A 22,109-nucleotide genomic window follows, 5' to 3' on the forward strand; every position below is an offset into this window, starting at 1 on the left:
CTTCATTCATTTCTCACCTAAAGTATCACTAGTTCATCTTTTAGGTCATTCTAACTCTTTAAAATAGCTACAACATGATGGTTTGTATATGTTCTTTGATAGGTTGCATAAGCTTTCATTCATTCTTCTACATGATTACTTCAAATTATACCACTTCATTCTATTTGGGGGTGCATTTAGTATCATGTTGTTATGGCTAGACCCCAACTCTTTCAACTATTCGTTTATAGTTGACCACGCATCATCCATCTTGTGCCACTCCAGTTTCTTGTTTGTTTTGGGGTGTGCACAGTCTTGGGGAATCTGACTTAAAACGACCCCACATTAAGTCTAGGGAATCTGACTTTAAAAGATCCATATAATTTTTTATAACATACCACCTTAATGGAGTATAGGCCAAACAAAAACTTTAAAACTTAAAAAGAGTTTTCAAATTTTGTTTGGGGGTGGCGTATTTTGGTCTTTCATTTCAAGACTTTTTGCTACATTTTCCTATCATGTTTACTCCAGTAGAGTCTAGGTTAGTTAGTTAAGTCATTTAATTGTGCTATTGAATTATTTCATGAACCACCTTCTCCTAGATATTGTTTGGGGGTGGTATATTTAATTTTAGCACACTGTACGTTCACGTATTAAAATTACATATATAAATATCAAAATCTTGATTTAATTGGGATGCATAATGTAATTAGGTACCTTAATTTCATGAAATTTCACTATTTTGTGAAATTTTGGAAGTTAATCCTATAGGAGCCATGATATGCACATACTTGATTTGTGAACGTATGATATTATTTTATTTATGTTAGAGTCCGCTTATGTCTAAAGTGCTATTTATTATTTCATGTTATCCCCATAATGGGAGGAACTCATATAGGAGTTGCGTATGTTTTTATTTCTTTATATTAGTATAGATTAGCCTTCTTTTTCAGGTGCTCCCATTTACAAACACGTTTCTATGATACTCTCTATCCTTTATTTTCATTCCATACTTTGGGGACAAAACATGATTCTGTTTGGGGGTGGTATAGAAACATGTTGTAAATATTTAAAGACATATTAGGTTGTATATTACATATTATTATTTGTAGTATAAAAAGTAGAAAAGTATCAAAATCATAAAAATAGTATATACTATGCACTTAGTGATAACGGTATTGTTCCCTTCTCCATGATGACATTAGTCTAGAAATCTCACGTAGTACTTGAATTAGGATTTAATTTTTGAAACTTAGATTAATATCTAGGTAATAGTCATTGCATCTTTTCATGAACAACTTGCATGAGCATCTATGATTGTACTTGGCAATATTTTTCTGAGACCCAGGTTAGAGTACTTAATACATATCCTATGAGCATATAGCCTAAAAGCCTCATAAGAGTGAAATATCTAAGTGATGACACAAGGGAGAAGTAAATTCCAAGTAGAGAAATCACACATCCACTTGCTTGATCACTATACCATATCCTAAGCGAGAATTTAGCCTATTTTTGGATTGATATAACTAAAAATTTATACCTATAAGTAATTATCCGCTAGTCGCCCCACTGAGCCTTTTCATTAGCCTTTTCACAAACCACAAATCCTTTATCCAATAAAACAAAATAAAAATAAAATAAAATCAACCTACCTATCTGGATAAGTCTGAGAAATATGATGAGTGAAGAAAAGAGAAAAGAAAAACTTGTGTAAACAAAAATTAGTTAGTTGCTGACACTTCCTTTTTTTGTGTGTGAGATGGTATATGGATGATGTAGATAGATGATGGTCGTTGAACAAAATAGAAACGTATCAAAACCTAATTATCCTTCAATGAGTAAAGGATGAGTAGGGTATCGTTCCACTTTTAAGTGTATGTTTATTTGAAGGACAGGACTAGAAAAGGGGTTTGAGGGATTAAAAACTAATATTATAAATGTTATAGATTCTAATGCTAAACTAAACTAAACTAACTAAACTATTGAAAATTTATAAGAGAAGGAATTCAAGAGATTAGAATCCACCAATACTTTTGATTCAATGACCTTTTGCTTCATGGTTGTTCTCACAAGTAGACTACAATTAGGCAATCGAGCGAGTGTCGACGCCCACTTAGACAAAACATCGTTAACAAATAACTCTACTTAAGGTTGTTCCTATGTTCATGTTACTAGTATCTTCTTTCCTTTTATGTGAGTTTGGGCAGCTATTCAATATATCACCATCTAAGGCAAACACAAGGAATACTTCCCTTACTTTAAAACACTACACAACTAGAAGAAAAGTAGAGAATAATAGTATAATATTCAATTACTATAAATAAAACCCTATTCTAGCATTGTATTCAATTGCAATAAATAAAAGCATGTTACTAACAAATATTCAATTGCAATAATTAAAAATCTTAATATATACTTCCATCCCGGTCTGGGCAATGGAACTAATAACTAAAAACATAAAGAACTAACCTGATTGAAGAACACCATGAACCAGAAGAATCATTAAACCTTAAGCATCGGATTCATCTCCTCCCTTGAAGGAGAAGATTAGCCTTCCATAAAGAAGGAAGAACACGAAGAACGAGAAGAAGAAGAGTCGAAGAACATAAAACTAGAAAGACTAATTTATTAAGACTCAGCTAGTTAAAACCAATCTTTTATTATTAATCTCTCTCTGCCTCAAGTTCTGGAGACAACACTGTAAGTGAATTGGCAAATTACATGAGGCACTTAGGTCCTCTATTTATAGGGTTTACAATGAGTTCTAGAATTATTCCAAACTGTCATTTGTTTCATAATACAAATAGACTTCTTTCAGAGTCCAACTTCGTCTCCAAAATGAGAAGAAATTGGCTACAATGTCGATTCATATGTCTCAGATGCGATTGATAAGAGCCCAAAACTATAGTTTTAACCCCTTAACAATTGTATTTTTAGACCAATTATGTGAATAATAAGTAAGAGTTAATATTGATTACGTGTTTTTATGCATTTCAGGCTTCAAAGTCCATTATGTGCAGAAATGTGCCACTTTAGCGAGATAAAGGAGCAAAGGTCAGTTGCTAAGGAGTTCTGTGATTAAAGGCCAATTTTCAAGAAGACAAAGCCTTTGTAAAACCCGGTCAAAAGCTGAAAAGTCAAAGTCCACGCGGGCAGAAACAGTGCACAAAGTCAGCAGAACTTCCAAAGACCATATCTTTGGACTCAGACCTCGGAATTGGGCCTACCTTATGTTAAAACGACCGGCTCGAAAAGAGCTTTCTAATGGTTCAAGCCTTGGCCCAATCAGAGGAGCCAAAGTGGACAAAACATCTGTCAAAGCCAACTATAGCTGAAGAGCCCATTTTGGACTAAATAAATTGGGTTTTGGGCCCGATTTTCCGGCCCAAAACATGGCTCCAAGCCCATGCACGATTTTTGGATCTGAAAGTATAAAAATAAAAGCTTGACTCTTGGTTAATGGTAGTTAGGTTAGGAATCTAATGTTAATGGAGTTTAGGGTTAGAAAAAGATAGATCTAGATTAGTTTTTAGATCTAGATCTAGTTTTTTTACATTCATTCAATTAGTTAGTTTAGAATCATATTTTAGTTTTTAGAATAAAGTATTAGTTCTTCATTTCAATTTAGATTATTACTTAAATTCTTATCTAGATTTAGTTGTCTTAAATTCATAATTAGTTATTCACAATCTTAGTTCTAAATTAGTTTAATTTCAGTTTAATTTAATTATGTCTTATTATTATTATTGTTCTTGTGTTGGGAATGGTAGTATAGAAATTTTACATCAAATCATTACTCTCACCATTGTTCCTTTTGGGTTTGATTAGTTGAATTCGATTTAAGTCTAGAGAGTTAAGAGTGGACGAATCCTTACTCATTATATTGCATGAATATGTTTTGAGAGTAAGAAGAATTGATTTAAACGTAAGAACGGTAGGATTACGTATTAGTGTTATTAGCATTAATATTTAGGATTCTATTATTTTTACGGGTTATCAAATGGCGCCGCTGTCGGGGATCGAACCCGGGTCACCCGCGTGACAGGCGAGAATATTGATATAAACATGTATTTACGTAAATTGATTATTTGTGTTTACGCATAGATAGTTAGAATACGTAAAATCACTGTTATCAAATGGCGTCACTGCCATCTTAATGTCGTTCTAGACAAGAATTCAATTGCTTGAATCCAAGGGGCAATCCCCCATTCTCTACCCACCCACCCTTTTAATTTTTCATTCTTATTTCTTGAATTTTCGAACCGCTCAATTCCTTTGTTTGGGGCATAGGGGCTGCTGGATTCACAGAGAAAAACACTAGGGTGAAGGTATTTCTAAAATTTTGAAAATTCTGAAAATTTTCATACATAATATTTAATGTTGTTGATTTGTTGAATTTTTCAGATTTTTCAAATTTGGTTTACCTTGAAAAAAAAATACGATCTTTACAGTGCTGCATTTCAGTTTTCACACCGTATGTTCTTGAAACACAGACGAGTAGGGTTACTTAGGGAGTTCTAAAAAATTTATAATTTTTACAGGAGTATCTATCCTAAGTCAGGAGTTTGTAGTAAAAATTTGACGAGTTTTTGATTTGTTTTGACCTCTTAAATAGTAGAGTGTTTCCAGTGTGTTTCTGCAGTGTTGCAAACACTTAATATCTGGAACACCAACCGATAAGGAGAGGTTGTAGAACTCCAATTGCTCTAAAATTTTTACAGGAATAAGTAGGATCTGTCAGGAGTCTCCTGTAAAAATTTGGAAATTTTTGGCTTTGTTTTGATGGGTTAACCATTCGGTTGTTTGTATTGTGTCTGAAAACTGTTTTTCAAATTTTGCAGGGCAGTAGAGAGACTTTCATAGCTCCGATTGATCTGAAATTTTACAGACTACTTGATAGACGTCTTAGAAAATTACTTTAAAAATTTCAAATTTTTTGGAGTAGGATAAAAGGCCGAAAACTCGAACACCCTGAAGCGCGACCCGCGCCCAAACCGAGCACGACCCGCGCTCAAACACTGGACATCATCGAAATTTCGAGCGACCGCGCCTAAGCAAAGTGCACCTGCGCTCAAAACACTGGAAGCTGAACGCGACCCGCGCTCAAACACTGGACTTTCACAAAACCCCGAAAAACTGCTTCAAGGAGCGCACTTGGCTACTCGAAGCTGATTTTAGCCGGATTTCCACATTTTTGTTTCGAACTTCGATTTTTCAAGTTTTTCAGTATTTTAACTTGTTATATACACTGAACACGCGTAAACAAGATGCTATTCATAACCGAAGCAAGGACGCAATTAGGTATTCCTTTCTTCCACTCCTCGTTTCTTTTGTCAGAGGAGTTTTAATTCTAGTATAATCAGGCTTGTTTTTCGTAGACATAAATATCACATGCCTATCTAAGAATTTCACACACACCACCTGATATAATGGCTGAAGAAAGAGAGACTCCTCTCTCTGACTTCTACAAAGCCTTGAGCGATAGCCCCAAATCTTGCATCGTTCTAGCAGACCCAGTGGGGGATTTCCGAATCCCCCCAAATATTTTTAATTTGTTACCCGTTTTTCATGGTTTATCAACACATGCGTAGGATTGAACAAGTCCTAACAACATTCCATCATCCTAGCGTAAGTCCATATCAAGTTAAACTTAGGGTGTTTCCTTTCACCCTAGCCAACAAGGCGGCGTCTTGGTTAATTGCCCAAACGCCAAACTCTGTGGACTCATGGGCTCAACTTGTTCAATTGTTCATGGAACAATTTTACCCACCACTAAAGACAGATGAAATGCTTCACAAGATTCATTTCTTCAGCCAGAATCTTCATGAATCCTTTTCAGAGGCCTGGAATCGTTTTACTAATCTTCTCATTGAATGCCTGCATCATAATCTTGCGAAAGACACGCTTGTTCGTGCTTTCTTCAAGGGGCTTTCACATTATCATAAGGAGGTCCTATATATCATGACTGGGGGTAGTTTTCTTAGTAAAGGAGCCTTGGAGGCTTATAAATTCTTAGAAGATCAATCTAAGAAGAACAACAATTAGGGAGGTAACGATTCCTCCCGTTCCTCCCCTTCTTCTCTTGAGGTTAAATATGATCCCGAGCTTAAAACTCTTATCGATGCCCTCACTAAAAAGGTAGATGCCATCTCTGTTCAACAACAACCCACTCGGTCGGGGAACATTAACTCTCTACGTTGTAATGTAATGCATTTGTAGTCTTGAGCATTCCGACTTCTATTGTCCTCTTATCTATGCACAAACACCACCACAACCATCACAGTTCAACCCGGTTAACTCAACATCAAGGACAAGGGAACTTAGGTGACCAGAATAGAGGTTTAGTACCCATAACCCAGAACTATCAACATCAAGACATGAATGCTCAACAAGCTTTAATTCCAATACAACCATCTACAGACAAAGTAGTAGTGACCTTGTTGGAGAAACAAAATCAAATTATGCAACAAAACTCCAACTTGATAAAAGATCAGCATGATCAAAACTCTAATATGATGAAACAAACGATGCAAATGATGCAGTCTTTGTGCCAAAAGGTTATTGACATGTCTTCTAACTAAAATAATAACCAAACCGGCGTGTTTCCAGGTCAAGCAGTGCCTAATCCTAAGTCAACAAACACCGCCTTCGAAATAAAAAGTATTTAGTGTAATAGTAATATAAACCAAGGGGACCTACAGACTGTCACTACCCTTCGTTCAGAGCGAGTAGTTGATAACCAAGTGACTATGCCTAAAGATTACCCGCAAACTAAAAATAATACCATACCAAATACTATAATAGAAACTGAAGACCCTACAACTGTAGAAGTACCAGTTAAACCACAACCAAAAGGGAAAACATTACAAGACCCAATAATAGAAAGTGAAGACCCTACACCTGTAGAGGTTCCAATATGGACACCTAGATGGAAAACGGCTAGAGATAAAGCAAAGACTAATAATACTTTTATCCCTTATGCTCAAAAGGACGACAATTTTGATGAGATTAGGGAAGTGTTTAAAAATTTGACTATAAACCTACCTTTTCTAGAAGCAATAAAAAGTCTACCTGGACACGCTAAGTTTCTAAAAGAGTTGTGCACCAAGAAGAGGAAAACCAACATAACCCACGAAACATTCTTAACTGAACAATATCCCTCTTTATCTGAACATAACGGAATTGTTAAGTACAAGGACCCTGGTCGTCTTACTGTACAATGCACCTTAGGTGATACCTTCATAACAACTGCTTTATTAGACCTCGGGGCAAGTGTTAACTTACTCCCTTTTTATTTATATAAACAACTAGGTCTAACAAAACTTTAACCAACCAAAATGACTTTGCAGTTAGCCGATCGTTCTATTAAGTATCCCAAGGGTGTAGTTGAAAATATTCTCATTAAAGTTCAGGATTTTTTACTATCGGGCCCGACTTTGTTATTCTTGACACGAAGTTGCTCATGATTCCATTCCCATCATCTTAGGGCATCCTTTCTTAGCAACCGCCAATGCCCAAATCAATTGTCGGGATGGCTCAATGACTCTTTCTTTTGGAAATCTTTCTGTAGAAGTTAACATGTTTAGACAAAAACAGGGGATAACTAGGTTTGCTGTAGAAGGGGAAGTGAAGTCCATTGAGAGTTTTTGTACCTCACATTAGTGCGGTGACACTTTAGTTCCCACACTAGTAGATACCCCTCTTATGGAAGAAGACAAGGATCACAATTTCTACTCCCTAGACGTAGATAACATCAAGGAGGATTTCCTTTGACTCTTTTGCAACCCTTCTTTGCCGCTTTCGCGAAGTTCTCTCCTATTGACATCTATTCATCTCTTGGCCATGGCCGGAAGAAGAATTTTTAAGCCCTCTATCCCGGTGATTCTTCTTACCCACCTATTGAGGAATGTCTTGAATATCTCAAGGCCTCGATGATATAAACCTAAGAACACTAGTTGAACACCATTCACCCACCTCACATCCTCATGTCACTCATTCACCTTCCATCACTTAATGTTCCTCGCCCTCTACCTTTTCAAAAGAACCATTGAGTTTGTACTTGACCTTGGCGTTTCTCCTATGCTTCATAACTATCTAAAACCAACTGGTGAAGAAGTAACACCCAAGGACAAGCCACCTGACACTTTTTTATTTTTTCCATTTTTTCCTTCTCAAAATTATCCACATCCTACGTATCTTCCACAACCATCAATTTTCTCACGTTCATTTACTTGGCATCCCCTTCGTAAGAGGACAAAGAAGAAACTGTATGCTTAATTAGGTTTAAGATCTATAAGGCTTTGCTCTCATTCCACTAAGCTACGTCATAGGAAATCTTGGTGCTTAATTCTGTTTGATGATGCATTCCATGTTAATTATTTGTGGAAAGACCCACAACTTTTTCGATTGTTGATATATGGTAAACTGCATTTTAATACATATATATTAGATAAAGTCTCGAGTATCTGACTATAAAAGACTCATTTTATTCTTCGGTGTACTCCATTCCAATCTTATGTTATGGGAGTGCACCATTAAGGTAACCGGACCCTCCTTTTGGAGTGAGTGGTTGTAAGTGTCGGATTCTTAGTCTACGTTTCATGTGACTCACACATTTATCTCTTGCACTTTTTCTCGTGGATTGAGTAGTGCTTCTCTATGGAGTGAGTTTCATTTTTATTTCTTTATCGTAATTTTGTTTTGTTTTTCTAAAAATCAAACATATAAAAACTAAATAAAATAAAAACATAAACATATATTAGTAAGTCTAGGGAATCTGACTTTAAAAGACCCAAGTTTTAAATACAATACCAACTTTTACGGGTATAGGCCAAACAAAAATTTCAAACTTAAAAAAGTTTTTCCAATTTTGTTTGGGGGTGGCATATTTTGGAATTCATTTCAAATCATGTTGCCACCATAAGCCCTGTCATGTTTACTCCAAAGTAGAGTTTGTGTTAGTTAAAATGCGATACCGGTTTAATTGTGCTTCATATTATCATATCATCTTTACAATATTTATGTTCTGTGTGCTTGCCAATTTTTGCCACGTTTCTATGGTAAATTCTTTTCTTATCTCTTTACACTTTGAGGACAAAGCGTTGATTGTTTTGGGGTGGGATAGAAACATTTGCAAAAATTAGACACTTTTAGGATGTAAATTACGACTTTTATTTATAAAATGTTAAAAATTATAAAAATTAGTTAGTTACATAATTTAATTGTGCTATTGAATTGTTTCATGAACCCCTTCTCCCAAATTGTTTTGGGGGTGGTATAGAAACACGATGTAAATGTTAAGCAAATATTAGGTTGTATATTACGTATTATTTGTCTTAAAAATAATAAAAATAAAAATAAAAATAAAAATAAAAAGTTTATGCTATACACTTAGGAATATTGGTATTGTTTCTTTCTCTATGCTCTTAATAATCTAGAAGTCTCACGTAGCTTTTGCATTAGAATAGTTTTTAGAAACTTAGGTTAATATGCAGGTAATAATCTTTGCATCTATCTATAAATATATATATTACATGAGTATCTATGATTGTTTGGCAGTAAGTTTCTGAAATCTAGGCTAGAGTACTTATTCTACAAATCCTGTGAGAATATAGCTTAAAGCCTTATATGAGTGAAACATTTGAGAAATGACACAAGGGAGAAGTATATTCCGAATAGAGAAATCACACGTCCACTTGCTTGACCACTATACCATGTCCTAAGAGAGAATTTAGGCCCATTTTGGATCGATATAGCTAGAAATTCTGACCTAAGTATATTTTCCGCTAGTCGCCCCACTGAGCCTTTCATTAGCCCTTTCATAAACCACAAATCCTTTACCTTGTTACAAAACAAAACAAAATAAAAAAATTCAACCTACCCAATTTAGATAAGTCTGAGAATAGAATGAGGAAGAAAGAAGAAGAGAAAAACCTGTGTAAACAAAAGTTAGTTAATTGCTTCAGAAAATAAAGAAAAGAAGTTTCCATCCAAAGAAAAGAAAAATAAAAATAGAAATAAAATAAAAACTCCAAAAAAATAGAATAAAAGGAGTCAAAAGCCAAAGAAAAAGAAAAAAAAATATGGCTAAGGATGGAAACAAAGTGTAGAAGCAAAAGTAAATAACAAGGTTTTCTCTAGTTACATAATATGAAGACTATTATCTCAGACTTCACTACACCATTTGGGTGATTTACTAACGCACACAATTTTTGCTTCGTAACGCTTTGTAAGTGGTAGTTACTTGCTAACGGTATCTATGCGTAAGGAATAATCCTTTTCCATTTGTAAATATCAAAAAACTAATTGAATTATTTTCTCACGGTATTATAACACTCAGTTGCTGTTGGAAACAAATAAAACAAATACTAAAAAAGAAAGGAAACCACATAAAACTTAAATTCATCGATCTCAAACTCACGTCAGTTTCAGAGAGGATAGCTCTCAAATCATCAACTCTTCAATCTTCGACAAAAGGTTCTTTCTACTTTCTCACCCTTTCTCACCTTCACTATATTCTTGTTCATTTGGTTATGGGAAATGGAGAAATCTCGGGTTCTAGGTATGATCTTCTTTAAATTCTCTCTTCTTTTTTTTCATACTTAGGGCTTAAGAGGGATCGCCTCATGAGAGAATTAGTGTTTACAATCAGAATTTTTGATTTTCTCTCTCCAATTTTCAAATTTTAATTTTTGAGTTAGGGCTTTGTGATGTTACAATTTTTTGGTTGAATTGATTTTAATTTTTCTTTCAGATCTCATTTTCATCTCTTAATCGGACAAAACACATACAAAAGTGGTTTGATTTATATTTACTTTGTTTGGTCTAATGTTGGTTCTATTTTGATTGATTTTGCTTTTTATTTTTGAATTTGAATGTAATTTCTGAATTTGTTATCTTCTTTATAATTATAATCATTTTTCTGCCATTACTTTGTTTACTGTTGTAAGTGGTTGGTTCACCTTGCATGTAATTGTTCTCAGAGTCGATACAATGTATCTTTCATTTAGAAAGGGTTCACCTACGACTGATCCAACTACCACGTCCTGAAGATTTGCATATGTGTAGGTGTTTCCATTACAATACAAGGCAGCTGTTTGGGATGAAAGCATGCAATCACTATAAAGAATGGCAAGAAATGCTGAGCCAATAGCGTGCTGCAGAGAACAATGTTGTACAAATTCCTCGTAACTTTCATTACTGGTTTATATGTAAAAAACAGTTCTTATTGTTGTCTGTTGCAGGTGAAAGATGATGACTTAAAAGAATTAATTGGTGGAGGGTTAAGATCAGCGAACGCATCAAAGTCTTTCTCTTGTTTCTTGTTAAGTATAATCCTCATAGAAATGTAAGTCTAACTTTTCTTGTTTATACAACTACTATATCTACCTTTCATTTCATTTGTTGCTTGTAAATATAATGTCATCTTGTACGTATGTTAGCATTTACACTTGTTCTTCACATTCTTTAGTTTAGTGGCTATAGTACCGCTATAAGCTAGTTTCCAACATATGCATGCATGCACTGTTAGCACATAATGTACGTAATTATGTTGAATTAGTCTTTTGGTCATGGATTTTCATATCCTCTCTCTCTCTGTGGTTATGTCAAGTTGGATCATGGGATAAAAGCCTTGAATAGTTTAGTATGATATATGTCAAATTTTGAATGAACCAAGACTTCTTAGATTGTATCTACGTGAATGATGTTTGTAAGATACAATTAGCTTATCTGATAACTATAGTATGGTTCTATGTTTTTCTCCAGGTATGGCTTTCATTTGGATTATTGTCTTGTTGTGCAGTATTTAAGGTATTTGGAGCTAGCATCGACTCTTATCAAATGTGGATGTTTATTTATTTAATATTATTTTTCCAGTTCTGTGTATGTCCTGCTACTGTGTGTGTATCGTGCTTGATTATTTGGTGTCAATGCATGATTATTTTACTTCATCAACACAAGTAGCTAGGTGATCACATCCAACAATTAGCTGCTTAAATAATATATATCTTGTTGAACCCACATAAAATATATCAATCAGGAACACCATTGCTTATTTTCTGAATGTGTTTGTTTAAGGATCTTAATGTTCTTAAAGTGTATAAGTTCTATAAGGTATACCACTAGTTTTTCTAATAGTTGTTTCAATTCCTAGTGGATTATTTTAGTGTGAAGAATCATGTTAGTTGCTTAAGGAACGTGCAGACCTACACAAAAGGGTACTCGGAGCATGTTGAAATTGGTGATGGAGATATTCTGACCATTTCCAAGGGCACTTAGTTGCAGGTGGGTTTTGTTATCATTCATTGTTAACTACTCAGGTTTGATTGCCCCTCTCCAATTTAATAGCTATTTGATTTTTTTCTGTTACTTTTTGTTCCTTTCTTAATTAAATAGGATGGTTGATTTTGTTGGCAACTGAGAGCCTAGAGATGTAACACCCCATATTTAAGATTATATTCGGGCTTGGTAGCAATTAAATGGGCTTCGAGACTTGTAGACTTTTGAGTGGGTAGCTTAGTGAATTGAGTTTAGGTTTGTCTCAATAAGATCCATAACCCACTTTAAAGGTTTGAGGTAGAACTAGAGAAACACAACACTGAATGTCAAATTCTCTTCATCCTTATCTCATTCTTTTTGGCCGAAAATCACAATTGACAAATGGAGAAGATGATGGGAACCTCAAATACCCTGAATTAATTGCTGTTTGATTCTAATATATATGGTATATCACCACCCAAGATGAAGAAATGAGAGAGAAATCGGTTTCGGAGCAGATTTGACACCTTTCACCAAAATAGTCATATCTTTCTACATAGTGATTGGTTTTAGATGCCGTTTGGACCGTTGGAAAATAGATTCAAAGAGTTTTCCAGGGATATATGGCTCACAGGGTGGTTTGCAGGGAGACATTACAGTTTTTCAGGTTTTTTATAGGCAAAAATTTATGACAAAGTGAAGTAGAAACTATGATTGGTGGGAAAGCTTGTATAGGTCGATAATGTGAATTCATTCATGACTTTTGATCAGTTTTGTGGATGTTTCCCTTGCTGTTTTTCAATATGAATAATTGAGCCAAGTATATCTACAAGCTTTTCTTTCATTTAAATAAACTATGACCAAGTTTAGTTTCGACTTTGTCGACACTGTTACTGTGTGTGTACTTTATTTTGAGATTGGATGCATGAGTAGGTTAATTAGTATGCTGGTATTACTTGTTGAGTTTGGTTATTATTGTTATGTTGAACACCTACGTTTGAATTGAAATTTGTTTTGTTTGTGTTGTTGTGTTTTTGGTCATGTATTCTGACTTGTAGTATCGATGAGTGAGTTATTGCTTGATTTAAGTATGTGTATGACAGTGATGCATTTTCAATATATATGGGGTCGGCTACCTTGACAACCCCAGTTGACATATTATCTTGACAGCCAATCCTAACCATTCATATATCACTAAATCAACGCTCACATCTCGTTCTCTTTTAGCAAATAAGTAGAGCAGGGTAAAATAGGAACTTTCCTATCTAAATTCAACCAAAACCCAAAATTAATCCCCGACCCAATTAAAACCAGGTGAACTCCTCACTGAGATTAGATTGAATACTCATCTCAATTCAAACTCTCCCCTACTGAAGTGCCAACTTTTGTTTTGCTGCTAATTAGACGAAAAGCTCCAATCATTTGGTAATCTCTAATGAAAACTGGGCTGATTTGTGGAGTTTTTTTTTTTTTTTTATATGGTGGAATGATTATTTAAAAAAAAAAATCTATTTCTATCTATCTCAACATCATATTGAATGAATGCTTGTAACTAAGATAACTCAAAATGCATATGGTCGGATATCTTGTTCTGTTGAATGGCAATGTAATGTGGTGCACTTTGAAACTTTGACTGCACTAGTAGGATACATAGTTTGAATATTCCTAGAATCCGATGTCATATTGTCCATGACCACGTATGCTCTTGTTAATCAAATATTTCATTAGGATAAAGATGTTAAAATTAACTTGTATGTATACGATAAACTGTCTTGTTTATATATATATATATCAAGTTTAAATTGACCAGGACCATTGTTTTGTTTATAGTAGCTTCGAGTTTTTCTTTATCAATATATATTTTACGGTGTCTTGACTTAGAGAAACACACACACAAAGTTAGTGTGTGGTTTTGAACTAATTGAAAAGGCAAAGATAAGTTTCTCTCTCTCTTCATTTTTTAGTTCTATGCGATTTTTTGCATCTCTTCGATTTTGAACTTGTTGCACAAATTGCAGCATCAGTAACCTTGGCCACACAAGCCACTACATGCCAAACACAACCCCAATTCACTATTTGCTTTGTTCTAAAGTTTCAATATTTGTGCAGAAGTGAATAAGAAGAAGACTGAGAGCTCAAAGGTTTTGTTGAAAGGAATGACTTATAATGAACTTGAAGTAAGTCTTTTATGTGTCTTTTTGTTGATTTTTAGGTTGTGTTGAAAGCAGTTTTTTTTTGTTAAGTGTATAATGTTTTGGTTGAACATAAATGGGTGCAGTAACTTGGTTTTATGCCAGGGTGGGCTATCATGTTGTGGAAACGGATTTTTGGACACAAATGAGAGCTTGGCAAAGAGGGAAACTCAAATAATCATCTCTTCATCTTCGAGAAAAGGTTATTTCTCCTTTCTGACCGTCTCTCTTTTCTTCTTCATTTGGTTAGGGGGGGGGGGGGTAGGGAATCTTGGGGTTCTAGGGTTTGATCTTCTCAGTTTTGCTTTTTAGATTCTCTCCTCTTTTTCATACTTGGGTTTTAGATCAGAATTTTGATTGTCACTCCAATTTTCAGTTTTTGAGTTTGGGTTTTGTGTTGTTGCTGATTTTTTTGTTGATTTGCTTTAAACTGAAAATTTTCTACCTGATTAACATATGGTTTCAGTGGAGTTTGTCGGGTTTAATTGCTTGAAGTGCCAAGAAAAACTTGAAGTTTGGACTTACAATTTCTGCTTTTAATAATCTAACAAGGCAAGCAGTTGTTCCAATCTTTCATTGATCGAGTTTTTAGTATAGAGGCTTGGCATGTATCAATGAACGGTCATTTTCTTTTACTATGTATCTTCTTGCGATTAATCAATGGTCTTGGAGCATTGAGAACCAATTAATTTTTTACTGATACATAGGTATGCACGACATTGACATGGCTTTATCTTTCCTTTGAGTTAGATAATTAAAGTGTTTGATTTGAATGTGTTCCTCACAATGCTAGGTTCAGTTTATTCGTAGTACATGAAGGAATATGAGGACTACTGATGCATGAGGGTTACCATGATCTGTTGAATAGAAATATATTATTAGTCTTCATAGAAACTAACAACACACGTGTTTAGACATGAATCTTGTTGATGTGGGTATGAAATATATAATAAACTCCACCCCTTCTTGCATAGCAAATATTCTTACACGCTTTCTTTTATGTCCATCATACCCTTGATAGACTAATGGGTGTTATTGGTGTGTTGTGATTATTATCATCTCTATTCTCTTTTTGATATAATATGACAGAGCCATTTAATTATATTTGGGTGTTATTGGTGTAGTTGTGAAGATATTATCTCCATTCTCTTTTTGGCTAATTTGTTTTTGTACCAATTGTTGAAGAAGTGTACAATGCAAGTTATATCAGGCAGTACCACTAGTTTTTCTAGTAGTTGTGTTTCCTAATGTGATTTATTTGGATGTAATTTGAATACAGATCTATAATTAGTGGGTGTGGTTTAAGGGGAATCATTTGGAAAGGTCTTGGGAGGAATGCGATAGGTCATATTTGAAGAAACTTGAAAGTTGCACTTGAAGGCCTCAAGTGTTGTGTGCTATTGCAGGAAGGCAAGGTAGTGGTGGCCTCGAGTTTAGCAGTGCACAATCCTTCATTGTAATGTCTATTTCTTTCATAGTGCAAAAAAATTCAGAATTTGCATATTTGGCGTTTGGTGACAAGTCTTAGTTATGTAAAACTTTTTGGTGATGTTAAATTTTAATAAAATATTATATGATTGGATGAACTTGGAGGTTCCTTGTTAATGCTTTATACAATTGTAGAACAATAGAATACCCAAAAGAAGGTGACATCTTTATCCACGTTTAGGTAGTCCAACCTTTTAGCGTGGTTTTGGGAATTTTTTTTTTTTACATACAAAACAGTTTTCTAACAGTGAGAAACCATAACTAAGTTTGCATTGGTAACACTTATAAAGGCAGCAAAACCGTTACTAAAGAATAAAAAAAACATTAGGAATTCTATGCATTAGTAAGCACAAAAAACCGTTACTGTGTTTACAAAAGGTTAGTGCAATTAAGGAATGGAAAACCATTAAGAAATAATTTCTGTAACAGTAAAAACCGTTACAATAAATAATTATGTAACGGTTCGAACCGATTCTTAATATTAAAAACGAATTAGAAACGCCAAAACTGTGCCGCAAAAAAACCGTTACAAATATTTTTAGTAACAGTTTCTGACCGTTAGGTATATCATGTTTTGGTATAGTGCTTGTCCCTTTTGAATATCCATTTCCTTCCTTCTTAAACCATCTCCTAATCCCCGCAACACCTAATAAAGACCTCTAGCTCAATTAGGAATAGGTTAGTGGGATAGTAAGTGGCAGATGTGTTTGATCAACTTCGGCTTCCTTTGTGTGTCATTGAGATTGTAAGGTAAAGTATGTATGCCGCTGCAAGATTTGGAGTAGCAAAACTTGAGTGGAAAAATCGAGTGATTTTTGTCTTGACTTTTATGTGAGAACCTACTTAAGGGCGTTATTCCAAAGTTTTAAACGGACTGTTATATCTGCATTTCATAGCATTACTCATTGTATATATGTTTATTAAGTAGATGATTGATTATTATGTATATATTAGCTTAGATTTCGACATGATTATTCTCGTATTCATTACTAGTAAGATGTATAGATAATTGAGACATAAATAAGGAAACAATAGTTTTATTTCTTAGTCGTTGTAGTATAGATGAAGTTTTGTGAGTACCTTCATGGAAAACTCTCACGAGGTTATAACTTCGTCCACTAGGGAATTCCTAGTGGTTTAAGGCCTTGTTGCATATGGTCAATGCAATTGCACTCAAATAAATTGAGAGTAGATAGAACTCCATTTTTGGTCACTTATTCTAATTTCTCATCTTTGCTTGAGGACAAGCAAAATGCTGTTTGGGGGTGGTTTGATAAGAGCCCAAAACTGTAGTTTTAACCCCTTAACAATCGTATTTTAAGACCAATTATGTGAATAATAAGTAATAGTTAATATTGATTACGTAGTTTTTATGCATTTCAGGCTTCAAAGTCCATTATGTGCAGAAATGTGCCACTTTAGCGAGATAAAGGAGCAAAGGTTAGTTGCTAAGGAGTTCTGTGATTAAAGGCCAATTTTCAAGAAGACAAAGCCTTTGTAAAACCAGGTCAAAAGCTGAAAAGTCAAAGTCCACGCGGGCAGAAACATTGCACAAAGTCAGCAGAACTTCCGAAGACCATATCTTTGGACTCAGACCTCGGAATTGGGCCTACCTTATGTCAAAACGACTGGCTTGAAAAGAACTTTCTAATGGTCCAAGCCTTGGTCCAATCAGAGTAGCAGAAGTGGACAAACCATCTGTCGAAGCCAACTATAGCTGAAGAGCCCATTTTAGACTAAAGAAATTGGGTTTTGGGCCCGATTTTCCGGCCCAAAACATGGCTCCAAGCCCATGCACGATTTTTGGATCTAAAAGTATAAAAACAAAAGCTTGACTCTTGGTTAATGGTAGTTAGGTTAGGAAGCTAATGTTAATGGAGTTTAGGGTTAGAAAAAGATAGATCTAGATTAGTTTTTAGATCTAGATCTAGTTTTTTTACATTCATTCAATTAGTTAGTTTAGAATTATATTTTAGTTTTTAGAATAAAGTATTAGTTCTTCATTTCAATTTAGATTATTGCTTAAATTCTTATCTAGATTTAGTTGTCTTAAATTCATAATTAGTTATTCACAATCTTAGTTCTAAATTAGTTTAATTTCAGTTTAATTTAATTATGTCTTATTGTTATTATTGTTCTTGTGTTGGGAATGGTAGTATAGAAATTTCACATCAAATCATTACTCTCACCATTGTTCCTTTTGGGTTTGATTAGTTGAATTCGATTTAAGTCTAGAGAGTTAAGAGTGGACGAATCCTTACTCATTATATTGCATGAATATGTTTTGAGAGTAAGAAAAATTGATTTAAATGTAAGAACGGTAGGATTATGTATTAGTGTTATTAACATTAATATTTAGGATTCTATTATTTTTACGGGTTATCAGCGATCAATACGTCTAGACGCTCGATCCATTCGTCTTAGATGCGTAAGTCTATTTTGTCTCTTCTACTCTATCCTTCTATCCTCTTTTGCAGGCTTTGGTCCAAGCAACGAATCCTTTGGCCTTGGGCTTTCAAATAGGCTTTAAAATAGGTACAAGTCGCATCTTTAATAGCTTCAATTCTTTGGCCTTCTCCATGATTGTCCACGGGCTTCCCATGTGATCCTTAATGCTCCGAATTGCTCCGTTTTACCCCATTTTCTCTAATATTCCACAAAACTCTCTCTTTCACTTGTAGAATTATAAAACATAACTTACAAACATTATTAGTCCACTAAGATGGCTAAACAAGAGGCATAATCGAGTGTTGAATTGCACTTTTTGAGCACTTATCACAACTCCCAACTAACCTTTTGCTAGTCTCTTAGCAAATAAGATAAAAAATAGATAAGTGATCAAAATCACATCCTAATAACAAAAATAAAATCCTAACTCACTTTCACATGCATCGCGATTGCATTTACCATATGTAACAAGGTTTTAAACCTTTAAGTTCCCCAAAAAGGACGAGTTATAGTCTCGTGAGGGTTTTCAGGTGATATACCCACAAAATCAATCAATAGCATGTTCAAGAATGATAGTATTTTTCAGAGAGAGAAATTCCTTACCCACTTAGTGCTTACTCCAACTGACGGTCTCCATTGCTAACTACATTACTGTAAAGACTCATAGATTATGATGGGAGATAGTAAAAATTGACAAAATTCTCAATCAAGGCTTATATGTGTACTTAGTCAATCTCCTATACTCTCCTATCCAAGAAACGGAATCCCTAGTTTACCATAGGTAGATAATCTTGATTTTTTATCCTCACTGGTCATACTCTCAGAAAAGAATCTCTTAGAAGATGGTCTACTATTTTACCTCATGTGTGTGGGGAAAAAATAATGAATACGAACATCCCACATACTACCTTGAAAAACAGACTTCTAGAAGACAGTAGTCTCATGGAAAAAATGTCAATCACATATGAAGTGTCGGGTCCTTCACTTTAGCATCCTCTCACCTATTCTAGACTTCGTACCATATTGTAGTGATAAGTCATGGGTTGTAACTTGGCTTGGGTATTGGTTTATGAAGGAAAGGTAAAAAGGATTCAAATGTTGTTTCTAAAAAACACTAAAGGTTTTGCTTCATTCTTTGGAAGATTTCTTCAAATTCTATATTGCAGAGAAAAATCTTCCTTTGTCTTAGCTTTTCATCCATTATGTTCAACTTTTTTTTTTCTTTAGCTCAGTGGTATATCCTTGATTAGTACTGGATATGCTTGTTTTCCACTAGCTTCTTTCACTTAGAACAGAATGATGGTCTTCATTGTATCTCTCTGGTATTTCCTTGTAATCTTCCTTTTGTGTTATTTCTTCCTCTTTGTGCCCCTCGTATTCTCAGAAACATATGGGTATGGCTGATAAATTTTTTGGCTAAACTCCTTATCTGGAGTTGGGTAAAGGGTAAAGGGTTTTATGAAAGAAAATGGCTTATTGTAAGGCTCAAAAGGGTTTAACATGATGGTCCTACTAGGTGGGATAAAGGCTGAATGGGTTCACTACTTGACTTATCAGTATGATACTCTGTTTCGAATAGACTACAAGATCTAATGGCTATCTCCCCAGTTGATGTCACTTCATGATTAACCAAATCAATGAATAATGAGACTATATTACAACGACATAAAGAACTGAAAGAAGTTGAGTCACTAAGACTCGGATTTTTCATAAGAACTCTCCAAAGAATGGGTATAAAGCTCAAGTCTCACGGGCTAAGTCTAAAAATTCTACTTCCAGTTTACTAGGGGTTTAAATCTCTCTTCTAGCAAAAGTACACAAAACTGACCAAGTAATATGGTGGTGCCTTGATAAAGAATTCTATCAACAAGAACTATGTCCGAGCATAATAAATAGTCTAAGTGGTAATGAAATCAACAATATCAACTATCTATCAAACTCAACACTAAGCAGTATAGAATATATATCCCAGACTCATCTTTAAAATTTATTTTTCTCATGTTGCTGATATAGAAACAAAAATATTTTAGTTTTTGAAAACTAATTTTCAAAATTCATTTCTCAAGTACACCTCCCCGGCAACGGCGCCATTTAACACTTTCTCTTTTTGTGTGTGAGCTGGTATATGGATGATGTAAATAGATGATGGTCGTTGAACAAAATAGAAGCGTATCAAAATCTAATTATCCCTTAATGAGTAAAGGATGAGTACGGTATCGTTCCACTTTTAAGTGTATGTTTATATGAAGGACAGGACTGGAAAGGGGGTTTGAGGGATTAAAAACTATTATTATAAATGTTGTAGATTCTAATGCTAAACTAAACTAAACTCACTAAACTATTGAGAATTTATAAGAGATGGAATTCAAGGGATTAGAATCCACCAATACTTTTGATTCAATGACCTTTTGCTTCATGGTTGTTCTCACAAGTAGACTACAATTAGGCAATCGAGTGAGTGTCGATGCCCTCTTGGACAAAACATCGTTAACAAATAACTCTACTTAAGGTTGTTCCTATGTTCATGTTACTAGTATCTTCTTTTCTTTTATGTAAGCTTGGGCAGCTATTCAATGAATCACCATCTAAGGCAAACACAAGGAATACTTCCCTTACTCTAAAACACTACACAACTAGAAGAAAAGTAGAGAATAATAGTATAATATTCAATTATAATAAATAAAACCTTATTCTAGCATTGTATTCAATTGCAATAAATAAAAGCATGTTACTAACAAATATTCAATTGCAATAAATACAACCCTAAACTAACATGATATTCGATTGCAATAAATAAAAACCTTAATCTATACTTCCACCCCCTGGTCTAGGCAATTGAACTAATAACTAAAAACATAAAGAACTAATCTGATTGAAGAACACCATGAACCAGAAGAATCATTAAACCTTAATCATCGGCTAATCTCAATTTCTCCTAGGATCAGGCACTAACTTTCCACTTGTATTGGAATTTTGCTGAGAATAAAATTGTTGTTGAGGAACCAACTGTGAAGCTTGACTTGTCTATGGAATATAACTTTGATCTTGAGAACCTAGGGGTTCAGCGTTCTGTCTCCAATAATTGCCTTGAAAGTTATTACCACCTTGGTTGGGCCTCTGAAATGAGTTTATATTATACTCTCCAACTGATGCATGTTGATAGTAACCAGGACATTCTAGAGTTGCATGAGAAGTGTCTGAACAGACTTCGCAGTATTGGCTAGCTTGCATGACTGGGAGAGATTTAGCTTGAGACTTGTTGTTCTTGGAGGGATTCATGGAGAACCTGATTGAATTTCTTTACTCGAGTTTCATCATCGGTGGCGGTGGCGCCAATGTAGACTTCAGTTCTTGATCTGATTATTCATGTGCTTGGTAACCAAATTGCTTTGGCTTCCCCTCCATGCTAGCGACATCCTCGTTGCTAGTAGTCCATTGTTGTGTTTCTTCAGTTAAATTCTCGAGAAAGTTGTAAGCTTCCTCTCCATCCATCGATGTAAACCTGCCTTTGTGCATTGGTATCATCTGCTTGTTCATCATCGAGAGTCCTCGATAGAAAAAATGAGCCAGTGTGCTCTTATCATAACCATGATGTGGGCATGAGACTAGCAAATTATTGAATTTCTCCCAGCTTTGATGATATTCTTCAGTCACCTTTCCTTTGAAATTGCTGATAGCTTGCTGCATGGCATCAGTCTTCTGGGGTGGGTAGAACTTGTTCATAAACTTCGTTCTCAACTTCTC

General features: G+C 34.7%; 2 long non-coding RNA genes across 4 annotated transcripts; both read left to right on the plus strand.

The window, feature by feature from the left end:
• The first annotated feature begins 10,251 nt into the window (after positions 1-10,251).
• LOC147475714 (uncharacterized) lies at positions 10,252-11,881 on the plus strand. Of its 2 annotated transcripts, XR_015209486.1 has the most exons (4): positions 10,252-10,540; positions 11,047-11,149; positions 11,223-11,326; positions 11,746-11,881. It is a non-coding gene; the product is annotated as an uncharacterized LOC147475714 (long non-coding RNA). The 2 variants fall into 2 exon arrangements; XR_015209485.1 differs by having other exon boundaries at positions 11,047-11,326.
• A 669-nt stretch (positions 11,882-12,550) lies between these two features.
• On the plus strand, positions 12,551-16,035 carry LOC147475715 (uncharacterized). Of its 2 annotated transcripts, XR_015208443.1 has the most exons (4): positions 12,551-13,662; positions 14,347-14,414; positions 14,516-14,631; positions 15,709-16,035. It is a non-coding gene; the product is annotated as an uncharacterized LOC147475715 (long non-coding RNA). The 2 variants fall into 2 exon arrangements; XR_015208442.1 differs by lacking the exon at positions 12,551-13,662 and having other exon boundaries at positions 14,189-14,414.
• The last annotated feature ends 6,074 nt before the right edge of the window (positions 16,036-22,109 follow it).

The sequence above is a fragment of the Coptis chinensis genome, chromosome 9 (assembly GCF_015680905.1).
Source record: "Coptis chinensis isolate HL-2020 chromosome 9, ASM1568090v1, whole genome shotgun sequence".
Taxonomy (NCBI): domain Eukaryota; kingdom Viridiplantae; phylum Streptophyta; class Magnoliopsida; order Ranunculales; family Ranunculaceae; genus Coptis; species Coptis chinensis.